A 20,871-nucleotide genomic window follows, 5' to 3' on the forward strand; every position below is an offset into this window, starting at 1 on the left:
CTGTGTTTCTTTAAACTGAATGTGCTATGTATTATCATGTAAGTTGTTGGGGCTAGGTCAAATATGCTGTACCGATCACAGTGTCTCCCAACACCATTTAAGAATTTTTAAAAATGCAGATATTAAAGAGCAATGATAGTTTGTTTTTTCTCACTTGCTGTTCTGAATAAGGTCCCAGAGCCTTATTGATTATGTAGATTGTATTGATTATCTTTTTACTCATTTATAATCTTTAAATGTCTTACTGCAGATAAGAAAATACCAGTTGCAGGCATTAATAGTCTGTTATAGCAGTCAGAGGAGGAATTTAATGAGAATTATTAACCATGTTCATGACGAAAATTTGTCCAGGTAATTTGTTTACTTTTTTATGCATTTAAAGTTGCCAATACATTTTTGGCTTGGGATTTATTATTTATACTATTCATTCTTTAGTGCTATATCTTAGCAAATATGCATTCATTCAAAATATCTTCACTTTTAAAAAATATTGTGTTCAAACTAATAAATGCATGGGTTTATGGTGCAATGTAAATTTAAATATAAAATAATTACATGGTTTATTGATGTTAGTATTGTGATGTACTTGAAAGTCAGGAAATGCTACATTTAAGATTGCATACATACCTTAATTCTGCTTCATTGTTAAAGAACAGTTTTTAATTACAGGACCACGTACTACTTCTCAAATAAATAATATAGTATAGTATGTGGGCTTCTGTGCAACCTTAGATACACATGTAGCAACTGTGGTACTATAAGCCCAACAGAATTAATGAAGTAAAGGTATATGTGAAGCCCTTCACATCCACGGCTTGATTCAAAGTCCTCTGAAAGACTGCCATTGTCCTGAGAGGGTTTTGGTTCAAGCCTATTTGGATCAGTTGGCATACAATAATGTAGAAAAAGATGCTGTATTATTTCAGAAACAGTATGCGATCATCTTTTTAATGATGATATCATAATACATAAACACAAGAAGCAGAAATCAGGTTGTGCATGTAATGTTAATTTTGTCATTTCCTGCCTTCTGAAAATTTAACTTTGCAACCATAACATTTTATCATGGATATTTTTAATATATCTTGATATGCATATCCAAATCTGCCCTCAAATAGATGTGCACAGTTATAACTGATGGCAGTAGAAGCTGCAGGGATGTATTTGAGGGTAAAAATGGATTAATATCTTTTTATAAACAGAGATGGTGTACCTTTTAGTATTATATTTAATGCATTATAAGTTTTTGTATTAATTTATAAAGCCATTAAAACTGTATTCACAAGGATGATTACAATTTCACAGAAAACTGAATTTCATACAATCAGAGAAATGTGGGGCTGAAAGACACCTGGGATGAAGCAGTACCAGGTAAATCTATGTAGTCTCTGAGAGGTTGTTCTTGTTCTTAGGCCCCTCAAATGATGGGGATTCCACAACCTCCCTTGGAAGCTTATTCCAGAACTTAACTATGCTTATAATTAGAAAGCTTTTCCTAATACTTAATGTAAATCTCCCTTGCTTCAGATTAAACGCATTACCTCTTGTCCTACCTTCAGTGGACATGAAGAAGAATAATTGATCGCCATCCTCTTTATAACAGCCCTTAACACATTTGAAAACAGTCATCAGGTTTACCCCTTAGTCTTTTCTCAAGACTAAACATGTCCACTTTTCTAACCTTTATTCATAGGTTAGGTTTTCTAAACCTTTTATCATTTTTGTTGCTCTCTTCTGGACTCTCCAATTGAACCACATCTTTCCTAAAGTGTGGTGTTCAGAACTGTACACAGTATTCCAGTTCAGGCCTCACCAGTGCTGTATAGAGGTGACAGTTACCTCCTGTCTCTTACATAGGATGCTACTGTTAACACACCCCAGAATATTAGCCTTTTTTGCAACTGCATCATGTTGTTTACTCATATTTAATTTGTGATCCACTATAACCTCTAAACTTTTTCAGAAGTATTATCATTTCACCAGTTATGCCCCATTCTGTAGTTGTACATTTGCCTTTTTTCTTCGTAAGTGGTGGTGTAATTCACATTTGTCTGTCTTGAATTTCATCTTTTTGATTTCAGACCAGTTCTCCAATTTGTATTCATTTGGAATTCTAATCCTGTCCTCCAAACTGCTTGCAACGCCTCCCATCTTAGTTTCACCTGCAAATTCTATAAGCACACTCTTCAATCCTTTATCCAAGTCATTAATGAAAATATTTAATAGTACTGGACCCAGGTCTGACCCCGGTGGACACCACTAGATACACTCTTCCAGTTTGACAGCAAACCATTGATAACTACTCTTTGAGTACAGTCTTTCAACCAGTTGTGCACCCACTTTCTAGTAATTTAATCAAGATGATATTTCCCTACTTTGCTTTATCAGAATAAGTGGAATTGTCAAAAGCCTTAGTGAAATAAAAATATATCACATCTACTGCTTCCTCCCATCCCCACAGGCAGTAACCCAGTCAAAGAAGGAAATTAGGTTGGTTTGTTCTTGACAGATCTGTGCTGGCTATTCTGTGTAACCCAGTTATCCTCCAGATGCTTACAAACTTGTTGCTTATTAATTTGTTCCAGTATCTTTTCATGTATCAAAGTTAAGTGACTGATTTATAATTCCCTGGGTCCTCTTTATTCCCCTTTTTATCTGGCTTTTTTGTTTATAAAAATTGAACCATAAGATTGCATTGGGTTGGTTTTATATTTTATTTATAGATAAATAAACAGAACTTTAAAAAAACCCAGAAACTTTTATACACATACACATATTATGGTAAAATCTGTGACACATTAATTATGATGAAATTGGTCGTAATATTTTGGTTCATTGTAAGGTTTGTCTGTATTGTATTGCCATGAAGGAGTTTTAAAGGGAAAAATAGAATTTTGACGCACAGTTTATAGTATATTGACAGTACATATTTTGGCGCTGTTGTACTAAAGAAATGAGATGAGGAAATCAACAGTTAGTAGAAAAGAGAGAGGTTTGGAATAATATTCTTTAGGAAAGATACACTAACTTTCATAATGATATTGGGGCCTGAGGGGAATTATCTACAGTCCAGGGAAGAAATCAGGGTAAAGAGAAAAATGATTAGGAGATAAAAAAAACAATTAGGAACCTGGATACAACTGTTGCAGCCTGGGGAAAGACATTTGTCTTGCATAGTCGATCATAGTGGCTTCAGCCAGTTGTACTTTGATGTTAAAATGCTAGTTAATGGAAGATCAGAAACAAAAATACTGTACACTGAAATTAAATATGGAGGCAAGTTCAAGCAAAGATAACATGAGCAATACATAAAAGTCAAAATAAACCTTTGTCCTGGCTGTCATAAGTTGCCAAGTTTCTAATAGCTGTCTTTCAGTGGTTCCTCCAGTTTTCTTTGTGTTCGTGGCTTGAGTATGTCATGAACACATTAATTTCATTTTAAGGAGTGCATGTATAATTTAGAAATCCTGAGAAATCATATCTGCAGATATTTAGTACAGACAGATAAATATTCAGCCTGTGGCTTTTCTAGAATTTTTAAACTACCACATAGTCAAAAATGAAATAAATGTAATAAAAATAATCTCCAGAAATAAAATGTAGGTTGTCTATAAGTACAATAGTGGAATCCTAAATAGACTATTTATGTATCTGAGGTAAAGATTAGGTATGTTGTTTTTGTCATTCGAAACCCTCCCCCACCACACACACACACCCTGCAGAGAGAGAGAGAGTGTTTATGCCTATTAGAAGTGGTAACAAGATGAATTATAGGATGAGTTATTTGAAAATGAAATTTATACCAAACCATTCTGTACCTGTCTACTAAGTGAAAGGGTTGAAAATCACTATTAAAGCCTACGTATCCTTTGAAGCTGTCTTGAGATAAAGAGCTAGATAAGACAATCTTTCAATTACTCCAAAAGGTGCTCCTTCTCAGATGAAATTTAGTTCTATTGGAAGGGCATTTTATGAGAGCTTATACTTTTCCATGTTACATTTTTTCTCTTGATAAAATAGATTAGTCTGTCACTTTGACACCTATCACTAAAAAAAATTGTGAAAATAAAGTAGAAATATGAGTGTTGTCTGAAGTTGCTTAAATTTGTGGTTATTATAAAGTATTTTATAAACATCACAGAGTGAATTGGCAGCATTTGTGCCTGTTAACAGACATGCTGTGGAGAACTTACTGTTAAAGAACTTTAAAATTTAAAAACCCTAATTAAAAATACTTCCAACTGAAAAGAAGGAAAATCCATTTTTCACAGAAGCAGAATTGTGGCAATGGCTTTGTTAGATTTCCTAAATAAACTGTGCTGGGCTGAGTGATTATCTGAACACTAAATCACCAAAGAGAAACCAGGCACTTCAATAAGTTGTGTTGGAGATTCATCAAGTAATAGATCAGCTAAAAAGTTTGAATGATCTCATAGACTCGTATTTATTAAGGTCAGAAGGCACCATTATGATCATCTAGTCTGGCCTCTTGTACAATGCAGGCCACAGAATCTCACTGACCCACTCCTGCAATAAACCTCTCACCTATGTCTGAGCTATTGAAGTCCTCAAATCATGATTTAAAGACTTCAAGGTGCAGAGAATCCTTCAGCAAGTTACCCATGCCCCATGCTATAGAGGAAGGCAAAAATTCCCCGAGGCCTCTTCCAATCTGCCCTGGAGGAAAATTCCTTCCCGACCCCAAATATGGTGATCAGCTGAACCCTGAACGTGTGGGCAAGATTCACCAGCCAGATAGGCAGGAAAGAATTCTCTGTAGTAATTCAGATCCCGCCCCATCTATCATCCCATCACAGGCCATTGGGCCTATTTACTATGAATAGTTAAAGATCAATTAATTGTCAAAATCATGTTATCCCATCATACCATCCCCTCCATAAACTTATAGAGTTTAATCTTGAAGCCAGATAAGTCTTTTGCCCCCAACTGCTTCTCTTGGAAGGCAATTCCAGAACTTCACTCTTCTGATGCTTAGAAACCTTCATCTAATTTCAAGTCTAAACTTCCCGATGGCCAGTTTATATCCATTTGTTCTTGTGTCCACATTGGTACTGAGCTTAAATAGTTCCTCTCCCTCTCTGGTATTTATCCCTCTGATATATTTATAGAGAGCAATCATATCTCGCCTCAGCCTTCTTTTGGTTAGGCTAAACAAGCCAAGCTCCTTGAGTCTCCTTTTGTAAGACAGGTTTTCCATTCCTTGGATCATCCTAGTAGCCCTTCTCTGTATCTGTTCCAGTTTGAATTCATCCTTCTTAAATAGGGGACACCAGAACTCCACACGGTATTTCAGGTGAGGTCTCACCAGTGCCTGTCTAATGGTATGAACACCTCCTTATCTCAACTGGAAATACCTTGCCTGTTGCATCCCAAAACCGCATTAGCTTTTTTCACGGCCATATCACATTGGCAGCTCATAGTCATCCTATGATCAACCAGTACTCCAAGGTCCTTCTCCTCTTCCGTTACTTCTAATTGATGCAACCCCAACTTATAACTAAAATTCTTGTTATTAATCCCTAAATGCATGACCTTACACTTCTCACTATTAAATTTCATCCTATTACTATTACTCCAGTTTACAAGGTCATACAGATCCCGGTATGATATCCCGGTATGATATCCCAGTCCTTCTCTAAATTGGCAATACCTCCCAGCTTTGTATCATCCTCAAACTTTATTAGCCCACTCCCACTTTTTGTGCCGAGGTCAGTAATAAAAAGATTGGTCCCAAAACCGATCCCTGAGGAACTCCACTGGTAACCTCTCTCCAGCCTAACAGTTCACCTTTCAATATGACCCGCTGTACTCTCCTCTTTAACTAATTCCTTATCCACCTTTCAATTTTCATATTGATCCCCATCTTTTCCAATTTAACTAATAATTCCCCATGTGGCACGGTATCAAATGCCTTACTGAAATCTAGGTAAATTAGATCTACCGCGTTTCCTTTGTCTAAAAAAATCTGTTACTTTCTCAAAGAAGGAGATCAGGTTGGTTTGGCACAATCTACCTTTTGTAAAACCATGTTGTATATTTTGTCCCATTTACCATTGACCTCAATGTCCTTAACTACTTTCTCCTTCAAAATTTTTTCCAGGACCTTGCATCCTACAGATGTCAAACTAACACGCCTGTAGTTACCCGGATCACTTTTTTTCTTTCTTAAAAACAGGAACTATGTTAACAATTCTCCAGTTTTATGGTACAACCCTGAGTTTACAGATTCATTACATTTTAATCAGATCTCAAACAAGATATTTGAGATTTGATGAGTTTTTCAAATATGATGGCCAAAATTTTCAAAAGTGGCAAGAGATCTTGGGTTGCACAATTTTCACAGGCCCTGCTTGATATGCCTAGGATATTCATAGAGTGCTTCCTGAATATCAGGCCATTTTCTGGTGTCTCCAGTTCAACACCCAAAATCAGTTGTTACTTTTGAAAATCATGGCAAATGCTTATTGTACAGAGTTGAAAAAAATAAGCAGAATCTGGATTTCACAGTTCATTTTACAAGAGGATTTTCTATTCTTTTTGTTTGGGAAGGATGTTTTTAGTGACAATTTTGTGGATAAGTGTATATTCTAAATTCCAATAAATAAAATAGTTTAAAATGTGTGCATACTTAATATTTTATAATTCCAACACAATAATTTTATTGAACAAATATACCATTTAGTCTAAAACATGTCTGGAGAGCTCTGCTAACAACAATAACTTAAAAAAAACCCCATTTTATAAAAGTTACTTTAAAAATTGTAACCGTTATATGATATGAAAGCATAACACACTGTACATTGCTACAGGAAATGGAAGATTGGAGCGTACTATATTTTTTAGTTTGAGTAGCAATTTTGTTATAAATTACAGCTAGAACATGTTAATACATTACATGAGCTGGAAAAGTGTACCTCATAACCCATGGCCAGTTCTTTTTAGCTGACTTGGAAAAACATGGGCTCTTGGGCTGCAGAAATTTTGGCTGCTGCATATCTCAATATTTATTTGTGTGAAGTAGATGAAAAATACAGTAGCAGGAAACAGGGTGGTGATGTGGTGCATTCAGAAAAAAATACATTAAAATTGTTTACAGTTGAAAACTAAGCTTGTAGAATACTGCTAATTGTTCACAAAAGGCTTTATTGCTTAATTATTTTGGGCATTTTTCAAATTTTGCCTTGAATTCCTGTGCCCTTCTATCAAGGAACCAAACTTCTATTTGCCCCACATCTCTTCAGCTACATCTTTCTGGACTTGATCAATAGCTAGAGAAACCATTGGTTTCTGTTCTGTTTTTTGGGGTACGCATTTCTACTACATAGTATAGGAAATATCTGTTTGATTGCATTATAGAGTCCTTTTAACAGGAAGGTGAATGTGTCTGTGAATGTGTCTAGGAGTGAAAATTAGAGCTAAGTAAAAAGCACAAGTGCAGTTAGTTCTGTGGGATCTGCACCCTATACATTTTTGCCTGGAGTTGTAGGTTCACACAAACACCAACATTTTTGAAGTGTATTTTTTTTAAACAACATCAGTTAAATTTTAATCTACCTTCTGAAACTTACCCTCTTACTCTTTCCCATCAGGCCATTGGAAATTCTCCTTTTACTTTTAAATTCTTGTTTGAGAAGCGGCTGGCAACCACACCCACTACTGATATTTTTTCAGGGCAATCAGTTGTCTTCCTCTCCTACCCTGGATGATTTTAGTGGATGTCTAGCAGATTTGCTTATCCAATGCTCTATGATTTGGGAGCTGTCTGGCATGGTGGCTTCCTACATATCCATGGAATATATATCAAGGGACCCGGCAACCTGCCTGTTCCCATTTATCATCAAGAATAGGCAGTGCTCTTCCAGGATTTCTTCTTATCATGGCACATTTTGAGATTCCGCAGCCTCAGACTAAGAAAGACACACCCTGCTGAAAAATATTTCAGAGCTAAGACTGCTTTTCCAAAAACCTTTCAGCTACTTCAGGGCAATTGCATAAGCTGTTTCAGAGGAATAAGCCTATGAAATGTTCAAGGAGTGCGATATTGCTTTTAATAAATGCAAATAGCTATTAGTGATGCATTTGTGCATTACAGCACTCTCAAATCACTGCACCTAGTCTGTGATGAATCATAGGTGATGGTACATGTGAGGAAAAAGGGCAAAGAGAGACTGCACCCAGCACTTTAACCACTACCAAAAAGAACTATGCATAATCTGAAAAGAGAGGCTCTTGGCTTAATTTTTTGTAATGTGAAAATTTCATAAGTATCTCTCTGCTCAAATATTTACCTTTTATAAACCACATATTGTTATAGTTACATTAGTGGCTATGAAGATACAGTGCTGGACATTGATTTCTTTTATATAGTTATGATAGTGAGTGCTGAAAATCATCAGTCCATGGCAATGCTAAAATTCTCAGAATAAGAGGACGCTTTCTTTTTCACTCAATCCCATGGACCCCATTGAAGTTGGTAGTAAATTCCCATAGAGTTCAATGGGACCATATTGAGATATCTTGGAGAACAAATAAGGTATTCATTAAAAGGATTCTATAGGAGACTGTTTTCTCTTGGGAGTGAGAGTAATTAATAGTTGGCCATATTTTGTCAACCATACAGAGTGGGAGATGATCTCAAATCAACAGAGTTATTTAATTTGGAGACTACAGATTCCAGAGGATTAACCTGGCGAAGACCTCAGTGCATCCTGTATATGAACCTTAAAAAGAGACTAATTCTTCTGGCCAAGACCTAATTCAAAGATTAAAAAATACAAGACTGTTAAGTTTGTATAATTGTAAGTAAGGGGCTAGTAGTATCTCTGCATCCACAGAAATGACCAACTTAAATGTAGGCGCACATTGATGCTGATTTTTTACCAGAAAAGAGCCTGTTCTTCATGTTAGCGATCAGCTCATTCAGAGCGGTCAAAAATAATTCAGGGTTTATTAGAATTAGTCAAAACTACAAGATCACTATGGGATTTATTGGCATGCTATGGCTTTAACTGAGAGAGTGTTATCTCATAATGGGCCAAAATATGCAGTAGCAGAATTCCAATAATTTATTAATATCAACTGGATTCAATATTTGTGGGAATATTGTTTCAAATGGCACTGTGGAAGGGTCAGTGCAACTACTGAAAAACATAGTCATGAAACTAATGCTAAATGCTGAGCACAGAAAAGAGAATCGCATCTTGCAGAATGACTTGCCAAACTTTACTCATGTTCTGATGCATTCTACACACTGGAAGTTAACATACAGAATTTTTTAAAAAGTGATATTCAAACAGTTACTATTCCAGGCCAAAATCCTGATAAATTGAAAACAATTGAAATGAAGAAGAATAGGTCCATTACAGAAGTTGCTAGACTTCAGAAATTCAAAATCAGGGTTTTTTTTATTAAAAGTGAGAGCATGCTCCTTAAAAGAGTAGAAGAGAACTGAGGAATACATAAACATTCTAGAAGGAATGGATTAATTTAGTTTATTTCGGTCATATTGGATCTAGGTAACACAGAATACACATCAAGTATCTGACTTCTAAGCCTTTAGAAGAAAAATCTCTCAGAAACTAGTTACAGACTATGAAAATAATCTTTAATTGTTTTTAGGCTTTGCGAGTATACAGACATTTTCCACTTTCAGTTGTTGTATAATGGAATAATACCTACTCGGAAAAATGATTAGCCAATTGAAGGGTCTACTATACTATCTAAAGACTGTACCCAATGGAAATTGGGAAATCTCCCTGTAGAAGGCACGGTACAGTAATTTAAGTTGAAGCACATTCCCAGCTATGGAGTAGAATAAACTGAATGACAGTTGTAAACAAAGTTTTATTTATACTTAGTTTAAAAACTGAAATTTCTAATTTTAGTGGAGCAATTTAGTCTACACTCGGGGGCTAAATTGCACACTCTTGTGTGCATGCAACTCCTTCTGACTGAGAATTCTGCAGAAACCTTTAAACAGAAGGTTCGTGCTTTTGTGCTTGGAGTTGCCATCCTTGAGAGTTCTCCTTTACAAAAACACCATTAATATGCCATATACCATACACTTCATTTCCATCAGAAAAGTTAGATATCTGGAATGCAAAATGTTCTTGACTAGTTAATTTGCCAGCAGTGGAACATGCTGCTGAAACTACTTGATGATAATGTTAAAGCTAAAGCACTTTGATACAAAGAGCATCCAATTTATTATCTATTTTTTCATTTAGCACAATTTCCTGCCAAGTCTAAAAAAGCCTTTCTTTTAAAAAGATGTTAATACTTGAACTACAAATCTTGTACTCACTTGTCTTTTCTGGGAACGCAAATCAAACCTCTGCCTATAAAATGTATGGTGCTCTTTTTAGCTCAATATAAGCCTGAAGTACCAGAAAACCAGAAAAGCCTGGAGTACGTGGTATCATGCAGAAGGATGGAGGACAAAAATATTCATTTTAGCATCAGTTGCAGATGTCCAGAAATAGAGTTCATAATGGATGCAGTGCTTCAGTATAGTCAATTCTCTAATTACAAATATTGATTAGAGATTTAACATTTTCTCAAGAGGTTGAAATCATTCTCTTGTCTTGATTTCAAATAGATTAATCTAGTGTATCTAGACAAGACCAAGCAACATTTAAAAACTATAAACTATGAAATTTACCTAAGTATTTTTGTGATTCTTTCAATGATCAGTAGACAGAGTATAAAGAATGGGTACTTGTCAAACTTGAACATCTAATAAAACCTTAGAGAAAAATACTGTTTTTTCCTATATGTTGTTTCTAACTTACCTTGATCAGCTTAATTGAATAGAAATGAATATACCCATAGAAAAAATGTGAAAATACTTTCAATTAAAATATTATCAAAACAGAAGTTGGAGTGGAAAATAGATATAGATATGAGGCAGTTTCAGTTGTAATGGTTGTGGCTATCAAACACCAAAAACTAAGCAGTTTTGTTTCTGATCCAGGTATCAGTCTTATTTTATTATCTGCTATATCTATCATATCACAGACATAATCATTTTATTGTTAATGATGCTGCTTTAGGTGCGATGCTAACCTGCATGGAACTAAATGTCAAGAGTAGCACTTACTTGCATTGCAAACGTTATTTACTCAATATTTTTTTTAAAAAATGACAGGCATCTAATATTTGGCTAACTAGGCTGTTGTGACCACATATCCAAATGTGTATACTTTTCAAAGGTTATGGAAGTCACAGAGGGCTCAGTTTTCCTACTCTTATTCATACTGAGTTGTGTTGTACTCCATGTATTCCCACTGGTTTCTCTGCAAAAAGATACAAGGGAGTGCAGCAGAACTTGGACCAAAATGATAAAATATCTGCAAATAATTTGTGTAACCAGTTGGGCATGTAACCAGGCATTTCTGAGCCTCTAAATTTTCAAAATATCAAAGATCTGTTGCAGGTATGTTAGATGGTTTTTTTCTTTGATAAATGAATACTTTGCATCATTAAAATAACATGTATATTTCTATATATTGTACTTTCAGCTGAATTTATCCTATACAATGAATGTGTGTAAAGTTAGCTTCAAAAATAGTGCTGCTTTTCACTCAATATTCCCATAATCTGTTAAATGCTATTAAAACTACCTGTTTTAGCCTGTTAGTCATACACTCCTTACATGGAATTCATTAACATATTTCTAATTTTTCTTGCTATAATGTTTTACACTGTGTGTTCAGGGTATGGATATACTTTGAGTGGGATAATCCTGTATATGGCAGGTTTCAGAGTAGCAGCCGTGTTAGTCTGTATCCGTAAAAAGAAAAGGAGTACTTGTGGCACCTTAGAGACTAACAAATTTATTTGAGCATAAGCTTTCATGAGCTACAGCTCTCTTCATCGGATGCATACAATGCAAAATACAGTGGGGAGATATATATACACAGAGTACATGAAACAATGGGTGTTAGCATACACACTGTAACAAGAGTGATCAGGTAAGGTGAGCTACTACCAGCAGGAGAGTGGCGCGGGGGGGGGGGGGGGGATTTTTTTGTAGTGATAATCAAGGTGGGCCATTTCCAGCACTTGACAAGAACACCTGAGGAACAGTGGTGGTGGTGGGGGGAATAAACATGGGGAAATAGTTTTACTTTGTGTAATGGCATATCGACTCCCAGTCTTTATTCAAGCCTCAGTTAATTGTATCCAGTTTGCAAATTAATTCCAATTCAGCAGTCTCTCATTGGAGTCTGTTTTTGAAGTTTTTTTATTTGAAGAATTGCCACTTTTAGGTCTGTAATCAAGTGACCAAAGAGATTGAAGTGTTCTCCGACTGGTTTTTTAATGTTATAATTCTTGATGTCTGATTTGTCTTCATTTATTCTTTTATGTAGAGACTGTCCAGTTTGGCCTATGTACATGGCAGAGGGGCATTGCTAGCACATGATGGCATACATCACATTGGTAGATGTGCAGGTGAACAAGCCTCTGATAGTGTGGCTGATGTGATTAGGCCTGTCAACGTTCCTTCACCACTCTGAACTCTAGGGTACAGATGTGGGGACCTGCATGAAAAACCCCCTAAGCTTATTTTTACCAGCTTAGGTTAAAACTTCCCCAAGGTACAAACTATTTTACCTTTTGTCCCTGGACTTTATTACTGCCACCACCAAGCATCTAACAAATATATAACAGGGAAAGAGCCCACTTAGAAACGTCTTTCCCCCCCAAAATCCTCCCAAACTCTACACCCCCTTTCCTGGGGAAGGCTTGATAAAAATCCTCACCAATTTGCATAGGTGAACACAGACCCAAACCCTTGGATCTTAAGAAGAATGAAAAAGCAATCAGATTCTTAGAAGAAGAATTTTAATTGAAGAAAAAGTAAAAGAATCGCCTCTGTAAAATCAGGATGGTAAATACCTTACAGGATAATCAGATTCAAAACATAGAGAATCCCTCTAGGCAAAACCTTAAGTTACAAAAAGACACAAAAAACAGGGATATCCATTCCATTCAGCACAGCTTATTTTATCAGCCATTTAAACAAAACAGAATCTAACGCATATCTAACTAGATTGCTTATTAACCTTTTACAGGAGTTCTGACCTGCATTCCTGCTCTGGTCCCGGCAAAAGCAACGCACAGACAGAGAGAAACTTTGTTTCTTCCCCCGTCCAGCTTTGAAAGTATCTTGTCTCCTCATTGGTCATTTTGGTCAAGTGCCAGTGAGGTTATCCTAGCTTCTTAACCCTTTACAGTGAAAGGGTTTTTCCTCTGGCCAGGAGGGATTTAAAGGTGTTTACCCTTCCCTTTATATTTATGACAAGGCCCGATGATGATGTCCCCTGAATAGATATGTGGACACAGTTGGCAACGGGCTTTGCTGCAAGGATATGTTCCTAGGTTAGTGATTTTGTTGTGTGGTATGTGGTTGCTGGTGAGTATTTGCTTCAGGTTGGGGGGCTGTCTGTAAGCAAGGACTGGCCTGTCTCCCAAGATCTGTGAGAGTGATGGGTTCATTCTGGATACAATTAACTGAGGCTTGAATAAAGACTGGGAGTGGATATGTCATTACACAAAGTAAAACTGTTTCCCCATGTTTATTCCCCCACCCCTGTTCCTCAGGCGTTCTTGTCAAGTCCTGGAAATGGCCCACCTTGATTATCACTACAAAAGTCCCCCCCTCCCCCCGCCACTCTCCTGCTGGTAATAGCTCACCTTACCTGATCACTCTTCTTACCTGATCACTCTTACAGTGATCTTACAGTGCTCAAATAAAATTTGTTCATCTCTGAGGTGACACAAGTACTCCTTTTCTTTTTGCGGATACAGACTAACATGGCTGCTACTCTGAAACCAACATAAATGCATATTTATTATTTAGGAGGTATTTTAAGACATCAAAGTCGGAAGCATGTGTTAAGCATGACTGGCATGTTTTCTGTATCTTGCTTTTCCATGCATATACAATAATTGTTATGCCATATACAGGAGTATTTGTGGCACCTTAGAGACTAACAAATTTATTTGAGCATAAGCTTTCATGAGCTACAGCTCACTTCATCGGATGCATGCAGTGGAAAATAGAGTGGGGAGATTTACATACACAGAATACATGAAACAGTGGGTTTTACCATACACTCTAACAAGAGTGATCAGGTAAGGTGAGCTATTACCAGCAGGAGAGTGGCGGGGGATAGGGGGAACCTTTTGTAGTGATAATCAAGGTGGGCCATTTCCAGCACTTGACAAGAATGCCTGAGGAACAATGGTGATGGTGGGGGAATAAACATGGGGAAATAGTTTTACTTTGTGTAATGACATATCCACTCCCAGTCTTTATTCAAGCCTCAGTTAATTGTATCCAGTTTGCAAATGAATTCCAATTCAGCACTCTCATTGGAGTCTGTTTTTGAAGTTTTTTTGTTGAAGAATTGCCACTTTCAGGTCTGTAATTGAGTGACCAAAGAGATTGAAATGTTGGAAGACTTTCGGAACAGTGCTGAAGAAAAATGTGATATTTGCAATTATATCTTAATTTATTTTAAAAGAAAAACTATTTTCCTACTGTGACATTTGTCATGTTGTGTCTGAGCCATTTATTGTACATGGGTTACTCTACAGTAAGTTAGAGTTAGAGTTAATGCTACACTTTCATGCTGTATAAAACCCATATACCCATTACTGTCTTTTTAAAAATACCATAGGCATGTGAATCTCTGCTAATGTAGGCAGTAATTATGCTCCTGATGGAATGGGTTCCCCCAGATAAGATCTAGACTCTGTCTTCTACTCTTTGTTCTTAACCATAGCTCCTCTCAACACCTGTACACTAAGCACCTCTGTGACTGGTCTTACAGCTATCGCTCTTTATTAGGTTGCAGTTGTGATTTTTCTGGAATGCATGCTTTAAAAGATTTCCTCCTGCTGAATCCAGATTGGATTCTGCTATAGACTGGGTAGGACTCCTAGAAAAATACACTGTTTAAACTGACAACAGAGCAGAATTTTCAAGTTGTGAAAAATGTAGATGAGACTGAAAGTCTTTGTTGGGAGTCAGTAGGTATCCTCCTTGAGATGTTATGAAAATACCTGACATTTCATGATTTTTGGTGCATTCACAGTCAAAATACTTGCTCTTCTAGATTATTTTTATCAGCCAATAAATCTGTCCTCAGAAAGAATGGTCCAGCTCTATCCAGAGAGGAAGTGAACAGGCAGAGGAGGGTCAAATGAAATCCAGTCCTCCCCTTCAGTTGGTGAAGACATTTTAACAAAGGACTCTCAACACTGGATAAATTACTTTATCCCATGTTGAAAACTGTTTAGGATAGGAAATGTAGGTGAATACTTACCAGATTGAAACTTGAAGGAGAATTTCAGAAAAATATACTCACCTGAAGGGTGGCATTAGGCCTACAGCCTCTGAAAAATGACACAGGACCTGTATTGCAATCAAATACTCAGGACCTCAATTTTACATCTCATCCAAAGCAGAATGTCTCCTACCATGATGGGATATTGGTTCAGCACTGACTCAGAAGGATGAATGACCCTTGCTTAGTCACCAATACAACCCCTGCAGCATATAATTATTCCTTTTGTATGTTTGATGCATTCAGTTGGATAACAAGAGCACAGCCCCCATTGGTGTCCTCGTTTCCTGTTAAAAGAAAAGGAGTACTTGTGGCACCTTAGAGACTAACAAATTTATTAGAGCATAAGCTTTCGTGAGCTACAGCTCAGTTCATCAAAAGCTTATGCTCTAATAAATTTGTTAGTCTCTAAGGTGCCACAAGTACTCCTTTTCTTTTTGCGAATACAGACTAACATGGCTGCTACTCTGAAACTCGCCTCCTGTTGTTTCCCTGTTTTGGTCTGAGTCATTTGGGCCAGGCAAACCTTTTAGTCTTTTGAGCCTGTCTCTCTCTCTTGCTTTTGTCAGGTAAATGGCATGCTTTGCATACAGAACATTTCTCTTTTTAAACAACCTCTGACACCTTTTTTGCCCCAGAGCTTCCATTGGGGATTTTCTAAGGTTTCCTCCCAGGTTCTTCAGTCAAAGGCCCTGCTGGTAGCGAACCCATTGTTCCACTGGGGTAGAGCCATTCCATGCTGATGGCTCTTGATCGCTCTGTCATAATATCCCAGACATAGTCTTTCCATGAAGTGTTAGGTTCCTGCTTCAACTGAATGCTCAAAGCCACACTTTAAGGTTATATTCAGAATAATTGATATACAACATGATATTCACAAAACCCAAAAGAGAATTCATAAGTTAACACAGATCTAATCCCATACAATAGATGAGCTGGGTCAGATACTATTTCTACTTCTTTTGAAGAGTTGAGGGTGAAAGATAATAGTGATATATAGTGAATGATGGATACAGAGTGCAGCACAGGCATATACTATGACAGTCAGGGCTTGATGGTGGGAGGAAAACTCCCTAGGACAGTGCAGCCTGGGTTGGGCCATTTAGGACAGGTTTGGGGAAAAGTTCCTGGATGTCTCCCTTCCACTCCCATGGATGATGGCCCTTTGGAAATACACGTAGTGTAATCCTTGTTACTTATCAAATGTAACAATGTCAAATTTTAACACTGTACATTTCAGCTTTGTGATGATGGTTTATACTTTTTCTAAATTTACTATTGAGCAACTGACACAAGGTTCATTTCCAGGATGAACTATTCTCTAAAAGTCTTGAAGCTAGTAATCCTAAACATCTGTCTGGCTGCCAGAAAATCTCTATGCTGGTAATTTTTAAATTAAGTAAACCTTGGTAAAATAGCTACCCTGGGTAATGTTATTTTCCACTGAGGAATAGAACATCAAATATGTTTTTGTTCCTTGCTCTGTTCTGCAGCGCAGTGCTCACTCTAGATCCAGTTTATGCAATAGAGTTCAATGAGGTTATGGCAATACAAACACAGGCAGTGCATCTGTTTTGGCCTTTGGCCAAGATGGTGTCAATCAAATGTGAAAGAAAATTTTCATACAAATTGCTAACAGCAAAAAGAAGCATTGCCCCTGGAGGAATTCACAATAATTATAGGAAAATCAGTCAGATTATTACTGATTGATTTATTTTATGTTGAATGGGTAACAGTGGGAAATAGTTCTTATAATGTGCCTGTTGTGAATTACAAAGTGTGATTAAAAGAACCAGCACCACAGGATTAAGTAGTTTGGAACAAAGAATTTTATGTTCAATGTTTCTCTATGTTCATCATATTCTATGGTTGCAGGCTGCCACCTCTGTCACCTTCTGTTCTTTCCCCCTCATACTCCTACCCTTCCCTTCCAATCCAATGGGGAATGTATTCAGACCCCTACTTCCAACAGCTATGGGGCTAGGGAACCACTCCTCATGGGCTTACTGCACTGGCTCTTAAAGATTCACTTCAGTTTACTAGGCTCAGAGAGAAAGGGGGTTGGACTAGATGACCTCCTGAGGTCCCTTCCAACCCTGATATTCTATGATTGTGAGAAATGCCACCCTGCCTTGGTTGGAGTTTGATAGCAATTACCATGAGTCTGGGTGGGGGATTCTTCTTATCCCAAGCACACTGGGGTATATCTGCCTCCTAGATTAAAGGTCCAGTGCACTGGGCCTAGGAGGTGTTTTCACAGTCTTGCTGCAGGACTTAGAGGCACATTTGCCCATATGTGATCTCTTTTTTTGTACTCACTGGCAGCTGTAGGTACAGTGACCCGGCTCCAGCTTGCTCCACTCCCCCGGCTCTGTCGCGCCATCAGTGAGTGCTGGGGTGGGGCGGTTCCCCCTCTGCCCCAAAGCCTGGGAGCCAGGGGAGCGAGCAGGCTGGGGCCGGGTTGCTCCACTTCCCGCAGGAAGTAGCCAGCCCCTCCCCCTCTCCTGGGGCCTGGGGCCCCACACAGCCCCCCTGCGGGGTGGGGCTGCATAGGGCACCAAAATGGCTAGGGGCAGCCCTGGATGGGCCACCTTACTGCACCTTCTAAAGTCAGGAAGATGACGCATGGAGGGAGGAAGACCTGTATTCCTTCCCTTCTATCAATAAACTAAGTGTGATGGGAGCTAGAAGCAGTTGAGGGAGAAAGGGTGATATGTGTGATTTTTTTTTTTTCCTGTGCTCTCAGTCAAGGCCAAGCTAGTGATTATATACACAGACACAGTAGAATGTGTATTCTTTCCAAAATTTTGGAGAGGATGTGTGTTTCTCAAGCCATTTTCATTGCTTGCTTGGGCAGCAAAGTGTGTGTTTGGGGATCTAAAAGGGTATGCTTTTCCTACCTCATGTCTGATGCTGAAACCCACTATTATGGTTGTCTAAAGCAGCTGAGAATGGGCATTTTGACAGCTCTTATCGGCATACAGATTTCACAAGTAGCTCCCTCTTATTCTAATTTCAAACTCCTGATGTTGAAGTGAGTTTGAAATTAGACAAAACTCATCCTTGCTTATCACTATTATAAAATAGTGATTTAGTTGATGTTGGTTGATTTACTTAGTGTTGGTCCTGCTTTGAGCAGGGGATTGGACTAGATGACCTCCTGAGGTCTCTTCCAACCCTAATATTCTATGAATAGAGCAGTTATTATGAAGTAATGTGTATGCCATGAATTACGTAATAATTTTAATAGAAACCACTAATCCATTAACTCATTATCATTTGCATGCTATTTTTCAATCATCAGACACTCAAAATTTGAGTACTAATTAAACAGTTCTGTACCCATGCTATTTTCTGATGTTTACAATTTTTTAAATCAGCATTGTCAAACACAGTGTATATATTTTTAAAAACTTCAGAAATTGATATGGTCACTTTCTGCTTCTCAGAACTTTCAGTGGGCGTGTTTATAATTCTGAGTGAAAAAGCTTAGGGACTTCCAGCTATTTAAAGAGGCAAATCTGCCTCCTGGAGGAGATAGCTGTAGACTGAGTGAGATTGCCATAATCTCCTTGTCCTTCCTTATTTTATGCATCTCTGAATCCTGTTTTTGCCTGGCTATCCCAGACCCATTCACAAAGAATAGTCACAGAAATATTCTCACAGCTGAAATTTTGTTCATTTATGATCATAGGTTGACTACTGGGAATGCCTGCACATGATGGAAGAGAACAGGATTGAAGACTGTACTTCCAGAAGCAACCTCCTCTAGTATGTGTTTGTTACTGGAGATGGAGCATTTAAAAATTTAGCATAGCATGTAAGCAGATGAGTAGTCCCATTGACTTCAATAGAACTACTCGTATAATTAAAATGCTTAAATGCTCTCCTGGTTCAGGGCCTCTGTTAGAGCTAGCAAATGTATAGGAGGAGCTAGAAAAGTCCTCTCAAATTTTTCCTCTCATACAGCTGCTGTTGAAGTTCACTGCACATGAGTGCATTTGTTTACTTAGGTTACTAAATATGAAGTTAGATCATGATCTCTATTTGCTTACTGAAAGGGCGATTCATCTTATTGAACATAATCTAGCAGCCTCTCATACAGGGGTAATTTCATCCCTGTCCCATGTCCATTTCCCCTTCATTTTTCCTAGAAAGTCCTAATCTGTTGATGCAAGACACCAATGAGAAAATCCATGATCTCTCACATTATATGGTGCACAATTCACTCTTAGTCACCTTTCTGAGTGCTAGGGATTAGTAAACATTTCCAGGACATATTTCTGTCTGTCAACCCTCCTCTAACCCAGTCTGGCTCCTCACAGGAAAGACAGGATTTTCCATATCCACCAGTTCATGTTTCACTGATTTTTTTAAATATATATTGCATATTTTACACCAGAGTATGTGAATTTTTAAAAGAAAAACATTAGAACAGTACCTTACTGACAGAAATATACATACCACTCCCTGTGTGAAAAATATAATTACTTATTATTACTATCACATACAATCAAAGGTCAGGGCACCATTTTACCAGAAACTTTACAAACAAATAGCAAGAAACCGTCTCTGCCCTATAGAGCTCACTATCTACATAATAGGAAGCAACCGGTGAATGAAGCAGACAAACTGGCTTGTCTGAAAAAGGTCATGATAAAGCAAATAGATTTTAGTATAAGAGCAGATGTAATAGCTTGCCACTTGCTTAACCAATGTCTTATCAGAATATTTTATAGGCATGCAAAGCAGAGGTGGAATTTGATGGAAATTTTCTCCATTTTGGGGGGCAGTATAGGAGAAAGTACAGAAATACATAGGGGTACAAACAGGGTAATGGAGGCTGCTATCACTGGCAGAGCAAAGTGTGGGTTGGCGGCTATATAGAGATGGTGATAAACAGTGAATGGTCTTAAAGGAAAGAAAAGGAGCTTGTATTTAAGGTATGGAGAGGGAGTAATTAAAGGGACATGGAGTAGGGCTAGATGCTTGCAAAGAGAAATTAGAAAGATGATTTTACCAGCAGTGATTTCAGCAGAGTGGAGGGGGTTAGAAGGGGTTATATGTTTGGTAAGTAAATAAGGAAGTATTATTTACTCCTTCTCATAAAACAAGAACTAGGGGGTCACCAAATGAAATTAATAGGCAGCAGGTTTAAAACGAACAAAAGGAAGTATTTCTTCATACAACACACTGAGCGTCCCTTGGCCCATGCCACTTTCTGCAGCCCCCATTGGCCTGGAGCGGCGAACCGCGGCCAGTGGGAGACGCGATCGGCTGAAACTGCAGACGCGGCAGGTAAACAAACTGGTCTGGCTCGCCAGGGACTTTTTCCCTGAACAAGCAGCTGACCGGCTTCGAGAACCACTGCTCTATACCATGTTAGTTATCTATCAGAAGCAACTTTTATTTAAGGACTAGTTGATCTTATTGAGTAGTCCGTGTTTGGTTTGTACTAAAAAATGCTGTCAGCTATTCATTTTTGCCACTGTTA

At 37.8% G+C, this 20,871-nt stretch overlaps 1 protein-coding gene across 1 annotated transcript in view; it reads left to right on the forward strand.

Moving 5' to 3' along the window:
- Positions 1-247: 247 nt before the first annotated feature.
- TENM3 (teneurin transmembrane protein 3) overlaps positions 248-20,871 on the forward strand; it is a 2,178,135-nt gene continuing 2,157,511 nt past the window's right edge. The window contains exons 1-3 of the mRNA XM_043513542.1: positions 248-351; positions 1,306-1,371; positions 19,072-19,148. The gene's annotated coding sequence lies outside the window, so the exon portion shown is untranslated. The remainder of the gene's footprint in view (positions 352-1,305; positions 1,372-19,071; positions 19,149-20,871) is intronic.

The sequence above is a fragment of the Dermochelys coriacea genome, chromosome 4 (genome assembly GCF_009764565.3).
Source record: "Dermochelys coriacea isolate rDerCor1 chromosome 4, rDerCor1.pri.v4, whole genome shotgun sequence".
Taxonomy (NCBI): domain Eukaryota; kingdom Metazoa; phylum Chordata; order Testudines; family Dermochelyidae; genus Dermochelys; species Dermochelys coriacea.